The sequence below is a fragment of the Sitophilus oryzae genome, unplaced genomic scaffold (assembly GCF_002938485.1).
Source record: "Sitophilus oryzae breed Bouriz unplaced genomic scaffold, Soryzae_2.0 scaffold_888_pilon_pilon, whole genome shotgun sequence".
Taxonomy (NCBI): Eukaryota; Metazoa; Arthropoda; class Insecta; order Coleoptera; family Curculionidae; genus Sitophilus; species Sitophilus oryzae.
The window spans coordinates 687,062-704,934 of NW_022147514.1; the positions used below are offsets into that span (position 1 = coordinate 687,062).

Sequence of the window (17,873 nt, forward strand, 5' to 3'; positions counted from 1 at the left end):
TCAATCTAGACTGCCATGGCTATGTTAAAAACACTAATTCTTCATCAAAGAGCCTTGGAAAAATAGATTTGATCGTCTAATGTTTTTAGTGGCTTGTCCTGGCCAGAAAATTCTCAAATCGTATTTTTAATCATAACTCAATTTTTTCAAATGGAACGAGGGGGACTCGTTAGCATATTTGGGAAAAGCATTTTTCTACGAATAATTTGATACCACACACTTGGTATTTCGAGTCAAATTTTCGTTACGAACCACAAGTTATAATTTCAAATAAACCATACGCGAAAATGTCAAAAGTTGACATATGATGTATCATTCTATTCAGAGTGATATTTTCTATCGAATAAAGTAAAAAATACCGGGGGTGCCATTTAAAAATCAAAAGTTGTAGTCATTTCCGGTGAAACAGGAAGTGACCGAAAACAATTGAATACGTTAATCAATCCTAATTTATGTCATATACTAACATACCAAATTTCGTTTTTTTAACTAAAAAAATAAGAAAGTTATAGGGGTGAGCCACTTTTGAGACGCACCCGGTATTATGGACTTTTGATAATTAAATTTCCGGAATTCTAGTAAAAATAAAACAATAGTTCAACCTTAAATTCCCGCCTTTTAACTCAAGCTAACTGTTGCATGGAGATTTCTAAAATTAGAGATGAGACATAACATTTCTATATAATTAGTGGCATATTTAAAGATTGAAATTGTTTAAATTAAAACAAATACGTTTATTGATGATTTTATATATTGGCCATTAACTTATGGGTTTTCGTAGAGTTCTTGTAAAAATCAATCAATTAAATGTACAGGGTAGTCTTGGTCTGTCTTAACATGGAAAACCTATTTCCTGGCTATATATTTAGAGCAAAATAAAACACTAATTCACATTACTAAACACAATAACCAAAACACTTTACTTTTGCACTGGTCGCGCGTTTCGCTTTTCAGCGGATGATTAAGATTGAGTTAATCATCTGCTGAAGTGATGTGTTTTGGTCTATTGTGGTGAATTAGTGTTTTATTTTGCTGTTGTAACATCAAACCTTCCAATCCTCAACTGTAATCTGACTATACATATAAAGCAAAATCAAAATCACATTTACCAAAAACAAACAAAAAAATCATGTACAACGTACAACATAATCAATGTTTCGAATTAAAAAAAGTTACTAATGTGTTAAATTAAACTTATGGAGAAAAAAAAGTATTAGTATTTCTTTTTTTCAAAAGTATTTTTGATAAAGAAAACAATGTTTCTACGCAGGATATTTTGCTTTTGAAAGGAGTAAAACGGCAGTTTCATATGGCAGTCAACTGCCATAGAAGCGACTGTTAGGTAGACGTGGTTATACCGCCAACTGTCATACGATTGTGATCACAGTTGTCTGTTATAACATCTATTGTGATGCAATATCGCAGTCGCATATTCGACAAAAACAAAATGCCGAAAAATATAAAACGCATTGCGTTCTCGGATGAACAAATTTTTGCACTAATTGAATTGTATGAAGAGAATGAATATTTATGGAACAATAAGTCGGTGGACTAAGTTTTTTTACCTTTTCACGAAGTTCTAAAAATTTTACGTAAGGTAAACGGGTAAAATTTTGAAAATCCCCATTTACAGTTGATAAATGTTAAAACGTGGCCTATTTGATAAAGGCATTTTTACCCACTATTTTTTGCTGTATTTTCGTTTTAACTTTTTAACAATAACATTTTTTTTAATAACAAAGTATTGTATATATCCCTTCTATTACTTACTATAACATAGACCATTCTGATTCCGGCTAGTTTAAAAAACGTTCTTGTCCTTTTTTGTAATGTTTTTACAGTTTTGAAATAAAAAAATATTATTTAAAAAATTGTTGCGTTAATCAAAATAAATAAAAACAATAGAAGTCTGAAATTGTTTTAGTTTTAGTATACTTTTCTGCTTCAGACGATTTTCAAAAATAAAGTAGTGGGGTAAAGTTAAGACTTTTGCTTTCAAATGTTGATATCTCAGTGTTTATTCAACTACATGCCGAAACATAAACATAAGTCCATAAACTGTACTTAATCACTTTGTTACTTGCAACTAGATGGCATCCTATTGGAGTTTTCCAAATAATTGTTAATATTTTTGCAAGAATCAAATCTCTAGAATGGCAAATGTAGGAAAATTAAACTTATCTTTTTACAGAGAAGAAAAATTGACAATGACAAAGAGGAGAATTATTTTATATCCCGTTTTAATTAATCTTAAAATTTTAGAGAAACTACAAAGAAACTAACTTTTAAGAAAAAGTCACATATAATCGAGATACGCTACTGAAATGGATACTATCGAGATTGTTTACGTCAACTCGCGATGTGTTGTTTGTTTTTCTTGGCACTTTAATATTATGGTGTTGCAATTGATTACAAACCATTATTATTTAGTTTTTAGAGCGCCTTCATTATCTTTCTTGAATTCAGTTAACTTTTAATTAAATTTTATAGTTTTCAGTTTAAAGAGTGAATTTCGTGTTCTGTTTTAATTTGAAAATAAATTAGTAAATTATACTACAATGGATTTTATTCCGGTTTATCACGATAAAGTTCTTTTATTAGTTATCTATATTTAGTTGAATTCCACGAGTACTCCCTTTCAAATGAAAACGAGGTCATCTATTAATATGCGGCTGGACAACAGTCAATACGAAAAAATGAAATAAAATAGAAACCTCAAAACAACGTAATGTATCCGAAAACGTGTCGTTTGTTTCTTTTAATACAACTACCTAATTGGATCATCAATAATATTGTTTCATAAATTGATTAAAAACCTGAGTAACACTTCTCATATTAATATCCTTCTGTATACCTAAATAAAACGCTCAAGGTCTTTCAAGTCAGAATAAAGAATCAGGTCTTCATGCAGTAAAACAAGTATGTATGTTGTAATTTAGAACCAATTTAATATCTTTATTAAGTGTAAATACTACCCTATAATAGCAAAACTGTCTAAATCAATTTTCGTCACTGTGGGCTCCTGGGCATAACATACTAAACTAACCCAAAGATGTTTGAGCCAAACTGCGTTTACGTGATTTAACCCCATTTAACATTGGACAATTTGATTTTAAACCGTCAATTTTATTTATTGGTACAGACAGCGTAAAACGAGAAAGAGCAAAGAGTAGAACATAAAAAGTTAAGTAACTTGACGTATATATCTCAAATATGTCAATTTTGGATTAACATATAGTGACTCATCACGATATCTCTAAAACTACACGGCAGATTGAGCTGAAAATTGGTACTCCTTACGAGACATGGACGCTCACTAAGAACGGATTTTGATCAAATTCCATCCCAAGTATAGTTTATTAATATTATTCGGAAATTATCAAAAACTTTTTGTAGCCCCATGTAGTATAAAATGCCAAACTCTGAAATTAAAACTTCAAAACATTAGTTTGATTGTTGTTTAGTTAATTCGATTGTTGATAGCGTGGAAAAAGAATGCATTTCAATATTATTTTTGCTGAACGATATAATAAACTAATTCAAGTTCGCTTAGATAGTTTAATAGAGATGATGATAGCGTCTTAAAAATCCTCCTCTTCAGTCCTATAAGAGTATGCTCAATGGAATATACTCAATGGTGAGATAAATGACTTTAACGTTTGAGCGGGTATTATTGTTGACCAAATGTTAGCTATGTTAATGTATAATTCGTATAGTAAGTTATAATATTCAATAATTATAGTCTAAATGGCCAGAGGTACTTGTGGCTTTTAGAAGGAGCTTATTCCAAATTCCAAATCTGGCAATTTTATTCCCCGATCCTCATTTATGTAGAAATATCTGCTTTCTGTAGAAATATGAGCAACTTAAAAATAATTTGGCATGTTCAATAATTTTGTTCAGGTTCTGTGTTTGATACAATGAATTTATTCTACTTTAAAGCCTCACACTGTATTACCAAACCAACATTGCAAGATTTATAAAGAAATATATCGTGCCAAATTTTTATGCACAACAAGTGGGCACGTATCACCTAGTTTATAATATTTATTAAGCTTTTAATACATTAAATAAATTGATAATGAATCCATTAAAAATAAAATATATTTTTAGAAGCATCTAGTTTCTTTCGAAACACCACCTAATTGGATTATATCAATAATATTGTTCCATAAATTGATTAAAACCTGATTACTGCTTGTGCAGTCACAGTGTATACTTCTGAAAACAATGCTCAAGGTCTTTGAAGTCAACGGAAAAAAATAAAAAACAAGAGAATACATTTATAAGTTTATAAAACTAATAAACGATATTGTAACAAATACGTAATACGTCATTAATATTATTAATATTTTCTTGTCGTTTTTTGAACTGAACCGTCCTAACCTAGTCTTACCCTGTATTACAGAAATAATCAAAACCAAGTTGTCATTTTAGCGAAGATATTATCACTTTTTATTTCTTTATTTCCATAACAATTATTAAAATTGCCTTATATCTATCAAAAATAGTAGATAAAATATACAGTGTGTCAATTTTAAAACTTCCCACCTTTAATATCTTTCTTGCAGTTAAAAATATGAAAAATCGGAAAGACAAGTCAATTTTATTTGGAAGGGGGACACTTTAAATTAATATTGTTAGCCTTTTTCTTTTAGCCTCCTAGGAAGGGGAGATGTCACCCTTACAATCTTAAATGGGAATGGGGGTCAAGTGGCACATCGTTTTAAAGGGCGTTTAATTATCTTTTCAGTGGTATCCTACTTTGTTGCTTTTTGTCGAGTGGTTTCTGAATAATCACGTTTCAAAGTTGCAGAAACAATTAAACATGCGTGCATTGAGATTTTGGTTTTCAGTCTGGTGTTTACACAAAAATTATTGCGATGGATCTCCTTATAGTACAAAATATTAGAAGATCACATTACACCACTTACACCCTATCTTACAAGTTGTTCAGAATGTTATCCATTTTCCTGTTAACAATAATAAAGTGTGTTTTCAAACTCCTCCCTAACATTTCGGAAAACTTCACCGGGAATTGACCGGCATTCTGCTGTAATTCGCCTTTTAAGATCATCAATATCAGTAGGCTGTGTTCTATAAACAATGGATTTAAGATATCCCCAAAGAAAGAAATCTAAGGATGTTAAATCCGGTAATCTTGGAAGCCATTCAATTGGTCCCCTTCTGCCAATCTATGTACCCGGAAATCTCTCGTTTAACCACTGTCGGATCGGAAGAAAATAATGAGGTGGAGCCACCGTCCTGCTGAAATGTTAACAAGTCCTTCTGTATAACTGATTAGAGTTGCCACTCATTCGAATTTAAGAAAAGAAACGTTAATGTTTATGATGTTTTCTGTTTATTAGTATCTCGACCCCCCTAGAAAAATATAATTGCTACGTCCATGTTTCCACCTAATCTCCTCATTATTTGTACCACAAGGAGATCCATTGCAATATTTTTTATAAACACTAGCCTGAAAACCATAATCTCATTGCAGGCATGTTTAATTGTTTCTGAAAGTTTGAAACGCGATTATTCGGAAACCTCTTGACAAAAAGCAACAAAGTAGGATACCACTGAAAATAGAATTAAACGTCCTTTAAAACGATGTGCCACTTGACCCCCATTCCCATTTAAAATTGTAAGGGTGACATCTACCCCTCCTAGGGCGTTAAAAGAAAAAGGCTAAAAATTTTAATTGAAAGTGTCCCCCTTACAAATAAAATTGACGTGTCTTTCCGATTTTTCATATTTTTAACTGCAAGAAAGATATTAAGGGTGGGAAGTTTTAAAATTGATACACTGTATCTAAATCTATCTCTATCTTGCGGTTAAAGTACTAACCGCAAGGGTAGATTAAACGATACTTTAACAGCGACGATAGGTTAAAAACTTTATTTCTTCTCGCACGTTTTTTAATTGCTTTCATTTTTGAACATTTTTGTATTCCTTTTCATAAGTTATTCAGGATTTAAATGGAAGTAGTTTGGATATGGCGTTTGTCGCCTCAGCTTGAATATCTGTTGGTAATTTACTTATTTCGTTTTGAGCCATTTCTGGCTCCAATTCAATCAGCAATCGACACAAAAGAGAATTAAAAAATATTGACTCAAAACTGACAACTAAAGAGACAGCTTTATTTATTTGTCAAATTACATAGAAACCCAACGCCAACCCAGCACAATATTTCTTCTACTCGTAATAAATTCCATAAAATAATAATTTCTGAATATTTTTTAAAACGTAACTCGCTATGGAAAAAAATATTGTTTTATACACGACGATAAAATAGCATTATCGTCTCCCGAAATTAATTCACTAGCGATTTCATCGCTCCTGAATTAATCTTTTCGGTCGACAATAAAATACCATTTTATCGTCTTTATAAAAAATAACTATTAATACACCACCTAGTTGGATTAAATCAGTAATATTGTTCCAACCTAACCTAACCTGCAAATTATTGAACGATATTGTAACAAATACGTAATACGTCATTAACATTTTCTTGTCGTTTTTTGAACTGAACCGGCCTAACCTAGTCTTACCCTGTATTACAGAAATAATCAAAACCAAGTTGTCATTTTAGCGAAAAAAATATCACTTTTAAAAAGTGAAATAAGATAGAAACCTCAAAACAAAGTACTATATTCGAAAATGTGTCCTTTATTTCTTTTAATACACCACCTATAGTTGGTTTGGTTTGGTTAAATCAATAATATTGTTCCATAAATTGATTAAAACCTGATTGCCGCTTGTGCTCTCGCTCTGTACATTTCTGAAAACAACGCTCAAGGTCTTAGAAGTCAACGGAATAATTAAAATTCAAGAATACATTTATATGTTTATAAAACTATTAAACGATATTGTAACAAATACGTAATACGTAAATACGTCATCAATATTTTCTCGTCGTTTTTAGAATAGAACCGGCCTAACCTAGTCCAACCCTGTATCGCAAAAATAATCAAGGCCAAGTTCTCATTTCAGCGAGAAAAAAGTATCACTCTTTCCGTGCGAAAGTATTTTTATGTCGAAAATCGAAAGTATTCGCGATCCGGTAACGGACGTTGTAAGGGATTTGAGAGCGAATTACCTTTTTCGGAGTGGATTTTGGGTCAAGATACGAAAATAATCCAATTAGTGGCACTCAATAAACAACACTGTCATCGAGAACGATAACACAGATTACGCGAGAGCGCGCACGCACCGCTAATGTGGCGATAGATTAGCACTATTGTTTTTAGATCACCGTCGGGCGGATTATCGCGGTTCGCGTACCGACCGTCATCATAAAGCGGATCTTCGCCATTTTTTTTATTATTTATTATTAACCGCGAAACATTTAAGTCGTACCTAGCAGAAGCTCGCGTCGTAGCCGACTAATTCCGAAATGAAAAGCGCACGGACAACGTTGTCAGATCGCGGGATGAACGGGCGAGATCAAGGCGCGAGCGGCTGCAGATAGCCGCGACGCGACGGGCGACGGTGCAAGTGTAATTTAAATTGAATTAGCAATCGCGCTTATTAAGAGAAGGAATTGTTTATGTTAAATACGGTAGACTCGCGTTGGTGCAAACTTTGTTGTTGGTATTAAAAATGAATCGTTCGATTCACTGCTTTGAATACGGTTGGTTCAATTGAATCGTGGCCAGCACGAATCATATGTAAAAAAGAGTCGTGGGAATTGAATCGGATCACAATGCTATCGATCGTTTCTACGGCTCGTTCGTTCAAAAAATCGTGAGAAATCATTCATTGCTTACAATATGGTTCGTTCAATTGAATCGTGATCAGCACAAACTGCACAGATCCATAAAATTTGAACGATGAGCCGTAAAAATGAGTTGTAAGAATTGAATCACATCACAATACGATTTCTACGGCGCGGCGGTGATATAGGCATAGAAAGAGACGGGCATCAATATTTAGACTTGAACAAAAGCCCGAAACAAACATCATGGGCATAAAATGGAAACGATAAGAAAGTTATTTACAAGAACAAAACTTATTTATATACTGGCTTAGTACGGGAGTACGGGGAGTAATGCATATAATTTTTACGTTAATATTTTTGTTAAAATAATAATTACCAACTATAAACCGACGTCGTTGATGTGACGCACTTGACGGCTTTATGAAATATAGGAATTTTATAAGGACTAACCAACGCTATCCACCCCACCAAATAACCAACTTAACCAACGCAACTAACCTCGATACTGATAAAAAATATAAAAAACAAATATAAATTAGTAAAAATCAACCAACCCCACCAAATAACTAACTAACCAATGAATTAACACCCTCCAAATAACCACGCTAACCAACCCGCCAAATAACTAAACCAATCCAACTAAAAAGATGCAATAAGATCACGCTATAAGCAAAAAAAAATATAAAAAAGTCTTGGTCGGCGTGAGATTTGAACCACGGACCATTCGCTTACGAAGCGATAGCCTCAGCCACTGACCCACAGGTGCTCTTGCAGAATGCTTAAGGCTAGGCATTACTTTCCGCCGACATGAACGACGTCACAATATCTATTAACGGCATTTTAGTATGCTACCGTTTAACGGCTGTTTAAGTACATCGAATAATAATACATCACTATTAGTAGATATTGAATGTTTTTTGTTAAATTAGATCGATTTTCAAACCCCAAAATTTAATATAATAGGTATATATTATATTAGTTATTAACTGTATATTATGTATATTTCATGTAAACTATATCATTTTTAAAATACAAACCAAAAATCTGAGGAATAATTATGTTTTCCATGTATTCTACAACATATTTATTAATCCGTTATATCTAACTAGCGTGACGTCATAAATCTCGCCCGTAGGCTGATCTTTTAATAGAAGGCACTGATCCGATAGAAAATGACACTCCGAATAGAAGGCTTATCATATGTCAACTTTTGACATTTTCGCATGAGGTTTATTTGAAATTGTAACAATGCGGTTCATAATGATAATTTGACTTGAAATACCAAGTGTGTGGTAACAAATTATTCGTTAAAAAATGTTTTTTCCAAATATGCTAATGATCCACCCTTTCCATTTGAAAAAAAATGAAAAATGATAAAAAAAACGATTTGTGCATCTTTTAACCGGCCAGGAAAATACACAAAAAACATAAGATGATCTAATCTATTTTTCCAAGGCTCCTTGATTAAAAATTAGTGTTTTTAAGCGCGATTTAAGCGTGTTGTGAAGCGCGACGCGACGTTACAAAAAATACCGCTCCAAAATCGCGTTACTCAAATACCGACACATCACTATACTATATTCAATGTAAAACCTCTGACGAGGGGTAGGGGACTCAAATAACTCAAAAAAAGAATGTTTATTTCAAAATTTAATTTGATTTAAAATTGGGGCGACATGTTTCGGGACTCATTTAATTCCAATCTTCAGACCCAGAAAGACAAGTCACACAAGGAAGCCATACCATACCACTCGGAAAAAATAAAACAATTGGATTGTTAAAATTCATTAAACAAGTATTGTACTGATTGTAATTGCAAACCAATCCAATTTCTCAAAAGAAAAACCCTTCGTTGTTCTAATCAATAAAGGCTTATACCATAATTCTTAAACAGTCTTATTATTAAATTAAATAAGTCCCGAAACATGTCGCCCCAATTTTAAATCAAATTAAATTTTGAAATAAACATCTTAAAAGATGATAGTGAGTTTTTTGAGTCCCCTACCCCTCTTCAGAGATTTTACATTGATATGTACTCATACTGGGTTGGAGAACGTTTAGTTAGAAAAGTTATTTCATTATTTCGCTCAATTTTTGATCGAAATCTACCTGCACCCCAACAAACATTTGAAGGTAAAACTACGTTAAATTAACCACCTATTACGACTATTATTGACCAACTGGAAATTGGTCGAAATTTTCAAGAATTGACGTTAAAATTTCCCAAAGTGGGGAATAAAACTAAAGTAATTTGGAAGTTAAAAACAGGTTAACAGGTTATAATGTTTTGTATTAAATATGGGCTATGAAGTAAAAAATAACCGACCTGAGGTCATAACATGGTAAAATAGAGGTAAATTTTACTAAAAATAGTTCTAATAAAAAACTACCTACATTTTAACATGGGAAAAAAAGAGAAAGAATAAGGTAAAGTATTTTTCTTTTTAATATGTGTATTGTAAATGAATTTCCCAATAATGAACCAGGAAGACAAAGAAGTGTAGTAATAACTGGCATGGCCGTTTGAACATTAATCCAATATGGATGAAATACCTACATAGATGCACTTCCTAGTACATGTAAATAAGTTATTGGTAAGAAGTAGATTACTGGATTCGCAAGATAATTATGTCTGCGGAGAATTTTTTTTTCTGTGAGATGTAAATATGATAGACCCTAAAAAATTATGCGCCATTAAAATTTTATGTATTTTCAACAATTAATTTTAGAATAAATCGTTACTTTCCAGGTTCTAACCTAACTTTTGTTCAGATAACTTCCTTAGTACACTTTTAACTTTCTTAATTAGTTAATTTAATTTGTGGTTTGTATTACTATTAGTCTGTTTATTTTTCTCAATAGTTTAAAACAATATCACAAAAAAATATTTTTTGAAAACAAATTGGATAAGAAAATGGCCGCTAATGGTGTTTTAACTATTCGTCTATGAAGTTAGGTTTTCCATAATTTTAAAACCTTAAAGTCCGCTTTCTTTTTATGAGCTTAAGATTTCTTTAAATTAATAACCTCAAAGGTTAAGATTTCTTGCTTAAGGTATTTTTCCTTCGAGGTGCAAGTTAAAAAATGGGCTATATTAGGTCGAAGCTCATTTCTCGAAGTCTTGACTACATTGATGGAGTATCGCCGGTAAAACAGAAAACTTTTATTTTCTTTGAGTGCCAGTTGACAATGATATTTTATGCTAAGTTCAATAATTAGATCTTCGAGCAATCCGATTAAATTTTCAGAGTAATCATGTGTTCTAAAATGAGAATCTTTATTGAGAGTCACGTGACATGTCAAATTTTTATCTTTTTGCTGGCCGATGCAATTACCGAACTGGCCTAAACTAGAACACTAACTAACTAGAAAACCAAATTAGGTTTCTTTGTTTATTATTTTTAAAAGTTTTGTGTTTTGGGATTGTGAGTGTTATTATAGAGGAGTTTTTGTTTTTATTGCACAAAATGGACACGTTTAAGATTGTATCGGTAAAAAAAGAAACGCATTAAATATTCTTTCGTTCCCCACCAGTGGGAACAAGGTAATGTGCTATGACGTAATAATCCCTTAAAAAGGTAATTTTACTAATTTTTAACCTGCCGTATGTCTGACTTTCTTCCAAGTCAAAAAACTAAGTTACTTTTACCTTTGAGGCATAATAGCGACTTATGAGATCAAAATAAATTAAATTATCAACATAATTTGAACTCCTCCAAATAAGGTCCCATTTAAAGTTATTAACAACTAAATTTTAATCTAAGTTCAAAACCAAACAATGCCTTCGACCCCCGAGACAAATTTGAGGTTATAATAAAGTAAAATTTGACCTACTTTAAGTCCCTGTAGTCTTAATGCCCTCAATAGGTTATCAGTAACAATGCCAGCTAACTCCAACGTTGCTACTTTTCAAAGGCATAATTTTAGATTATTAATTAGTTTACGACCTCATTTTTAGATTTCCCGCACTTTATTCCCTGCAAGAAATTTATTAAGTTAAGTATAAGTAAAATTCAACCAAATAGTGGTTAATTTTCCGTGGTCAATGATTTTTTCTCCTTCCTATGCTACTGGGACGCTGCATCTATTTAACAGTCTTTTTCAATAAATCGTAATAAAGTCACTGTTAATTTAAGTTCTGATAATTTCCCTTCTATATTTCCTAACTCTAAACAAAACCAATTGTAAAAGAAATAATAAATAAGATAATAAATAAGATCAGTAAAGAAAAACAAATCCTCATAATTTCAAATCAAATTCAAATGTTTCAATTAGATCGTCAAACAGAACTGTCAAGGATAGACATATGACTTGTGATGTCGATTCCGTCCACCATGCATGCATGAATATACATCTTTGAATAAGAAGACTAAGGAAGGAGCATATCAAAAATCTTAGGTACACCGCGATGAGCCTCAAATATGGCCGACTTAAATTCCGGTTTATCAGTGCCGTTCTAATTTTATTTAAAAAATGTAAAACTATGATGTAGGGTAGACGTGGGGTAGACTCAATAATTTGTTATTTTATTTTACGTTGTAAATAAATGTTGGTAGTTATTAAAATTGTTATAAAAATATATAATTCTAATAAAAATAGCTAAGTTATAATAAGTATTTATTAACACAAACATCCGATACGCTACTGAAGCAGGTAAGTCAAATTAACGTATCAAAATTCTTTGACATCTGATCTTTGACAAGTAGTAAATAAAAGCTAAAATGCAAGAAAATATATAATTTAGTGAATTTAAGTGAATTTCATAAATGATCGGTTTACTACACGTATGTATATTATATAGTCACTTACTAGCGAAAAGTTGTTCCATTATTTCACTCAATTTTTGCCGAGATCTACCGCACGCTACACAACCAACTATTTTAGAGTCTTTTTCGACAAATCGCGATAATGGCACTGTTAATTTAAGTTCTGCCACAATTTCCATCTAGATTTACTACCTTTATACAACTATCAGTAGTAGAATAAATAATAAATAACATAAAATAAGCTCCGTAAAGACTGACAAATCCACAAAAATTAAAATCAAATTGAAATGTGTCAAATGAATCGTCAAACAGAACTGTCAAGCAGGGGGTGACAGTAAACCGGAAAATTGGAAACAGTTGTGGCGCGGTTCTACCCAGGCAGAAAGCATGGCCTTCTAGACTGTCCTAGACAAAAATCTGAATATTTCTATATGATTTCTGTCAATTTCTGCTACGGAATATTTTTATGCACGTCGGCGTCCTGTTCTTTTGTCTTTTGTCTGTGTGTCAGCGTCAGCTCCCGAGGCCTCTGGCAAGGTCGGGCGCCATTTTAATTTTTGCCGTTTAGATTTGATTGGAAGTTTGTTTCTGATATTTCGGCTGAAATTTATAAGTACAAAGATGTTTTTTGATATAAAGTTCCTTGTTAACACTTTAATAAAGTATATATGATATTAATTACATGAAGAAAATGATGAAATCGACGTTTCTGCGTGTAGTAGGTATGGGCCATATTATATGTAAAAATAGGTAATATATTAACTGTTTTTATATTTTTTAACTTTAAACCCAAGGATCTTGGGATATTCTTTGCCAAGGATTTTTTCCGTATCTCTACTTTAAAGACTGATCGGTGATTTTGAGCAATTGAAAGCAAGTTATACAAGGTAAATTATGATTATTGAACTATTATTAGCCTACATTAATTTTCTACAAGATGAACAGAAATGCGTAATTACATATCACATAGGTACCTATTATGTATTTTCATAGCAATAATGCTATAAATCTATTTATGTAGATTATTTTTAAAATACAAATGAGGTATTAGATGTATATGTATCATATTTTTTATTCATTTTATTTGCATTCAAGTCCTGTTTGATTTAATTCACAAAAGTCTTATGTACCTATATTTATGTTTTTTACATATTTTTTTTGATTCCAGGTTTTGTGTGGGTTCCGGTTGCCTTTTTCCTGCTTCCAGTTATTTAGTTTTATGCCCGTGAAGCTGTGAAAACATTTATGTATCTTCAAGTTTCTAATTTCTAAGTCAATGCACTGTTACTTTACTAATTCGCTTTAACACAGCATCTCTGATATTATTTAAATATTTGATATTGATACAGTAGTTTATTGGTTTATAGCTCTTTAATTGTGTTGATTTGCATATTTACATTGTTCTAAATTCCAAATAAATATTTTTGAGTAATTTTGTTGTATTATTGACTACTAGAAAGAGTAAAAAGTATATTAACCCTCATTTAAACCTCCTGAACAGCCCGCCATTAAAAACCGGAAACGGAAATAAATTTCATAAAATTGGAATTGTCATGTCTATGTCATGTCAAATGTCCTAGCCGCCATATCTGAAAATTAGTTACCCAGGCAGCCACGCTGCTTATTCAAAGATATACATGGATAGAGTTATAAGTGACAAATACTGTCTAAGTTGGCCATTATAAAGTTAAACCGACTCTTTTTATAACAAGACTACCTGCCCTTAATCGTAATTTTGCAGGTGTGCCCCTAGATTCAAATATTTTCATATAATTTCAATGTAAAGTACATTTCCATAAACAAACATTCTTTAAGTTAAGATATAGAGGCGGACTGTACAATTATCTTCAATAGACTTTCTCAAGAACGGACGCAAACCTCAGATAATAAATTCTTCAATTCTACAGCAAATGTGCCTATACCGCTTTCTTTTCTTTAAAACCAAGAATATTTATTAGCCAGTATGGTAGATAGTATCAAAATTCACTTAAATATGGCGGAAATGATCAGAAGGTGTGGTCAATGTTTCTAGTCGTGAGAGAGAATTAAGTGTTTACTTAAATATATTGTTGTATATGTTACAGTAAAAGTTGGAAATCAGTGATTGTTAACAATTACTACTAAAAGCTTATATTCACTTATTTGCTAAGACTACGCCAGTAAAAGTTCAACAGCTATTTTTGAAACCAACTTTTACTAGTGCTAGTGAATGCTAACATTCTCTGGACGATGGCAGTGAGTTTGAAAGATTCAGTTAGCGCGGTTGCCACATGTTGTAAAATATATGGATAAATAAGGATAAGTTGAATAATAGGCAATATAAGGATAACATTAAACTAGGCTAAACGTTGGCAACATTGACAGACATCTGGCGTAAATTCGCTTTGTATTTTGTGGTTATGTATAATTGTTTTGTTATCATTGTAAAAAGTGCTGTAAGGTATTTTCCCTACGGAAGAAATTTTCTGTGAAAAATTAAGGTAAACCAGGCACTCGCAAAAATGTAACAGTGTTTGTTTTTCATTTTTGCAATACAATGAAGTCATAGCAAAAGTTGAGCGTGCAAGAGAAAAATATATTAAGGAACCTAGTGACTATGAACTTATTAAACGTTTTAATATGCTTGAAGTAGCGGGTTTGAAAAAACGAATAACTCCCGTTAAAGAAAATTCTGGCAAATTTTATCTTGTCCACGATGAAGAACTTTATTAAAAAAACCTTGTTCCAATAAGTAACCTTATGTTTATGAATGTTCTTTTAATTGTTTTGTACGCTTTGAAATGTTTACTTTGATTTCCCTTTTAATATTTAGGTTATGTCATTAGTTAAGTAAATTAGTCAAGTAAATTGTGTCCATAAACTTTCCGAAACGTTAAGCATTTTTTTCTTTGTTAGGCAAATTTGTATAACTGTAAATATAACTTCTGACAAGCAGTGTCCGTTTAGGTTTAACGCAGAAGTGTTTACAAAAAATAACTATTTTATTTTGTAGATTTTCTTGCAGTGCAGTGGCGAAATACCCATAAAGGATTTTTTGGAGAGATGAATCCGCCACATAGGTATAGACATTTTTTTGATTTTCTTAAATCTACTATATACTCCGAGTTCGCTTATAAGAATATTTATTAAGCATTGCAACAACCTGTCCAACAGGTCAAAACAAATCCAATGTAGATGGCACACTTGACAGCATTTACCTATTGTCGTTAAGTAGACTCAAAGCCTTTTTCTTCTTTCTTAATTTGAAAACCAGGGCTCAAAAAAATGGACGCATTCTTTAAAGTAAAAATTTTACACGACATTCAATTATAAAATCAAGGCATTGAAGAAAGCAAGCAAATTCGTGTTGGAACATTACACATTATTACAACCAAAACAATCAAAAATCAAAACTCAATCGTGCAAGAGCCAGAACAACCGATTGTCTTTATCGGCCGAAATTGCCTGTAGCCGCCATATTGGAATCACGTGATTCGGAATGCGTGATTAGGAAGCTAACTCTGACGCCATTATCGTTTTCGGTCATATTTTTAGGCAAAAAATATATGTTGTCAAGATATTAGCATATAGAATGATATCACATGATAAGCGAGATCGGATACTAAGTCAAATATTTCAGAGAACGGCAACTTTGATTAGGTTTTTTGACCCATAGGTCATGCCAACTGACTTGTTTATACGTGATACAATCATCGTCATCACATTTGTCTAATCCCACAGCCATGCAGAAAGCGAGTCAGCATGTAAAAGTATCTTTTGCGACTAGACACTATTAACACGAATAAAACAATAATATAAGTGACGCGACCAAAAGCGTGTAGCGTTTAGCGCTAAATAAAACGCTTTAAACGGTGTGTGGTAGCGGGCTTAAGGTAGGATTTCCTACCTGCGTCGAGACGCATGCGTCTGACGTGTGCGTTTTTAGATGCGTTGAACGCGCGGCGGCAAACGCACCAGGTTGTGTTTCTATCAGCGTTTCATATTAAAATAATGTTCTGGAAAAAAGTATTTTAGTTGCTATGCAAATTTGTTGTACCAAATTTTGATATTTTAAAGCGTGCGTAGTTTTGAATATGGAGAATATTGTAAATTTATTATTGTTACAAGAAGAGGAGGATGAAGAAGCAATGATACTTTTTCATGTAGGGAAAGGAATGTAAAGGAAAAAATAAACCCCGAAAAAGAACCCAGTTCTCTTTAGTTTTTCAGAAATATGTTTCCATATGTTCTCCCGTATTTGTTGATCTTTATAATCTTTTTGTCCGCTGTCATAAATAGCAGAGTGTTCAGATATGAACTCTTTTAGTTGCTAATGTTTGTTTTTATTATAAAATATTTAAAAAAAAACGCATACACATTCCGTATACTTTTCACTATGAAAACGCAAAGCATGTGCATCTAGACTCCTCTCGAGGGCAGTCATGCGATTGCCGGACACTGAAGCGTCCAAACGTTCACATAGGAAATCAGTTATACATAATTGCACTGAACCAGTATTTCGCGTTTATCGCATGCGTCGAACGCATACGTTTCGACGCAGTTAGGAGGTCCTACCTTTAGTCTACGGACACACTGAGTGAGTAAAGGGTTTTAAGCCTTTGTTTATAATAAGAAGAGCTAAACGATACAACTGTATTTGTGTCTCTAGACTAAACAATATGTCGGCATAGCTTTGTGGAATAAACAATACTAGATATAAAAACGGATGAACAACTCACCAACAAAATGTTGTCACTACTAAGACACAAATGTCACTACTAAGACACTTTTTAACACATTTAAACCTTTGCCAGGGTACATGGGTAGCCCTACAATACCGCACGACGCGACGCCACCGTACGAATGCAACTAACACAACTCGACCAAGTCTTTTGCCTAAGGTCATAAATATTAGGTAGAGGGATCAAAGTCTGTCGATCATAAATAATACCTGATAGAAGGAATACAAAATAAATAATCCCTTGTATAATGAGTACACAGACTATACTACTTGTATAGTACCCTCTGTGACCCTATTATGGGTAGTATTAGTAGAACAGATATATGTTACGGTTGAGGTCCGATGTCCGGTTAATCTCGAGAATAACACACAACAAAACCAAAAATATCACCAAACCCAAACATTAACCTGTCAATGTCGACATTAACCGGACATCGGACTTTAACCGTAACATACAGGGTCCGGCAATAGTGCGTCGGACATCTGTAGCTCCTAGAATAAAAACTTGAGAATTTTGTTTAAATGCAAACCTAAAGTATCTACCAGGATGTATTTCCGAAAAATATTTTAACTTCTATAGGGTGGCTCAAAAAAGTGTGAGTGGATCTGGATGACTTTTTTTTAAATAGAACACCCTGTATATTATTGCAAATCTATTTCGATA

General features: G+C 32.5%; 1 protein-coding gene across 3 annotated transcripts in view; it reads right to left on the reverse strand.

The window, feature by feature from the left end:
- LOC115890583 (AF4/FMR2 family member 4-like) overlaps window positions 1–17,873 on the reverse strand; it is a 298,633-nt gene that overhangs the window by 226,309 nt on the left and 54,451 nt on the right. The window contains exon 1 of one of the 3 annotated variants that reach the window (XM_030910856.1): window positions 7,103–7,395. The exons of the other annotated variants lie outside the window; for them this stretch is intronic. The gene's annotated coding sequence lies outside the window, so the exon portion shown is untranslated. Of the gene's footprint in view, window positions 1–7,102; window positions 7,396–17,873 lie in introns of those variants that run through there. 3 annotated transcript variants of the gene reach the window in all.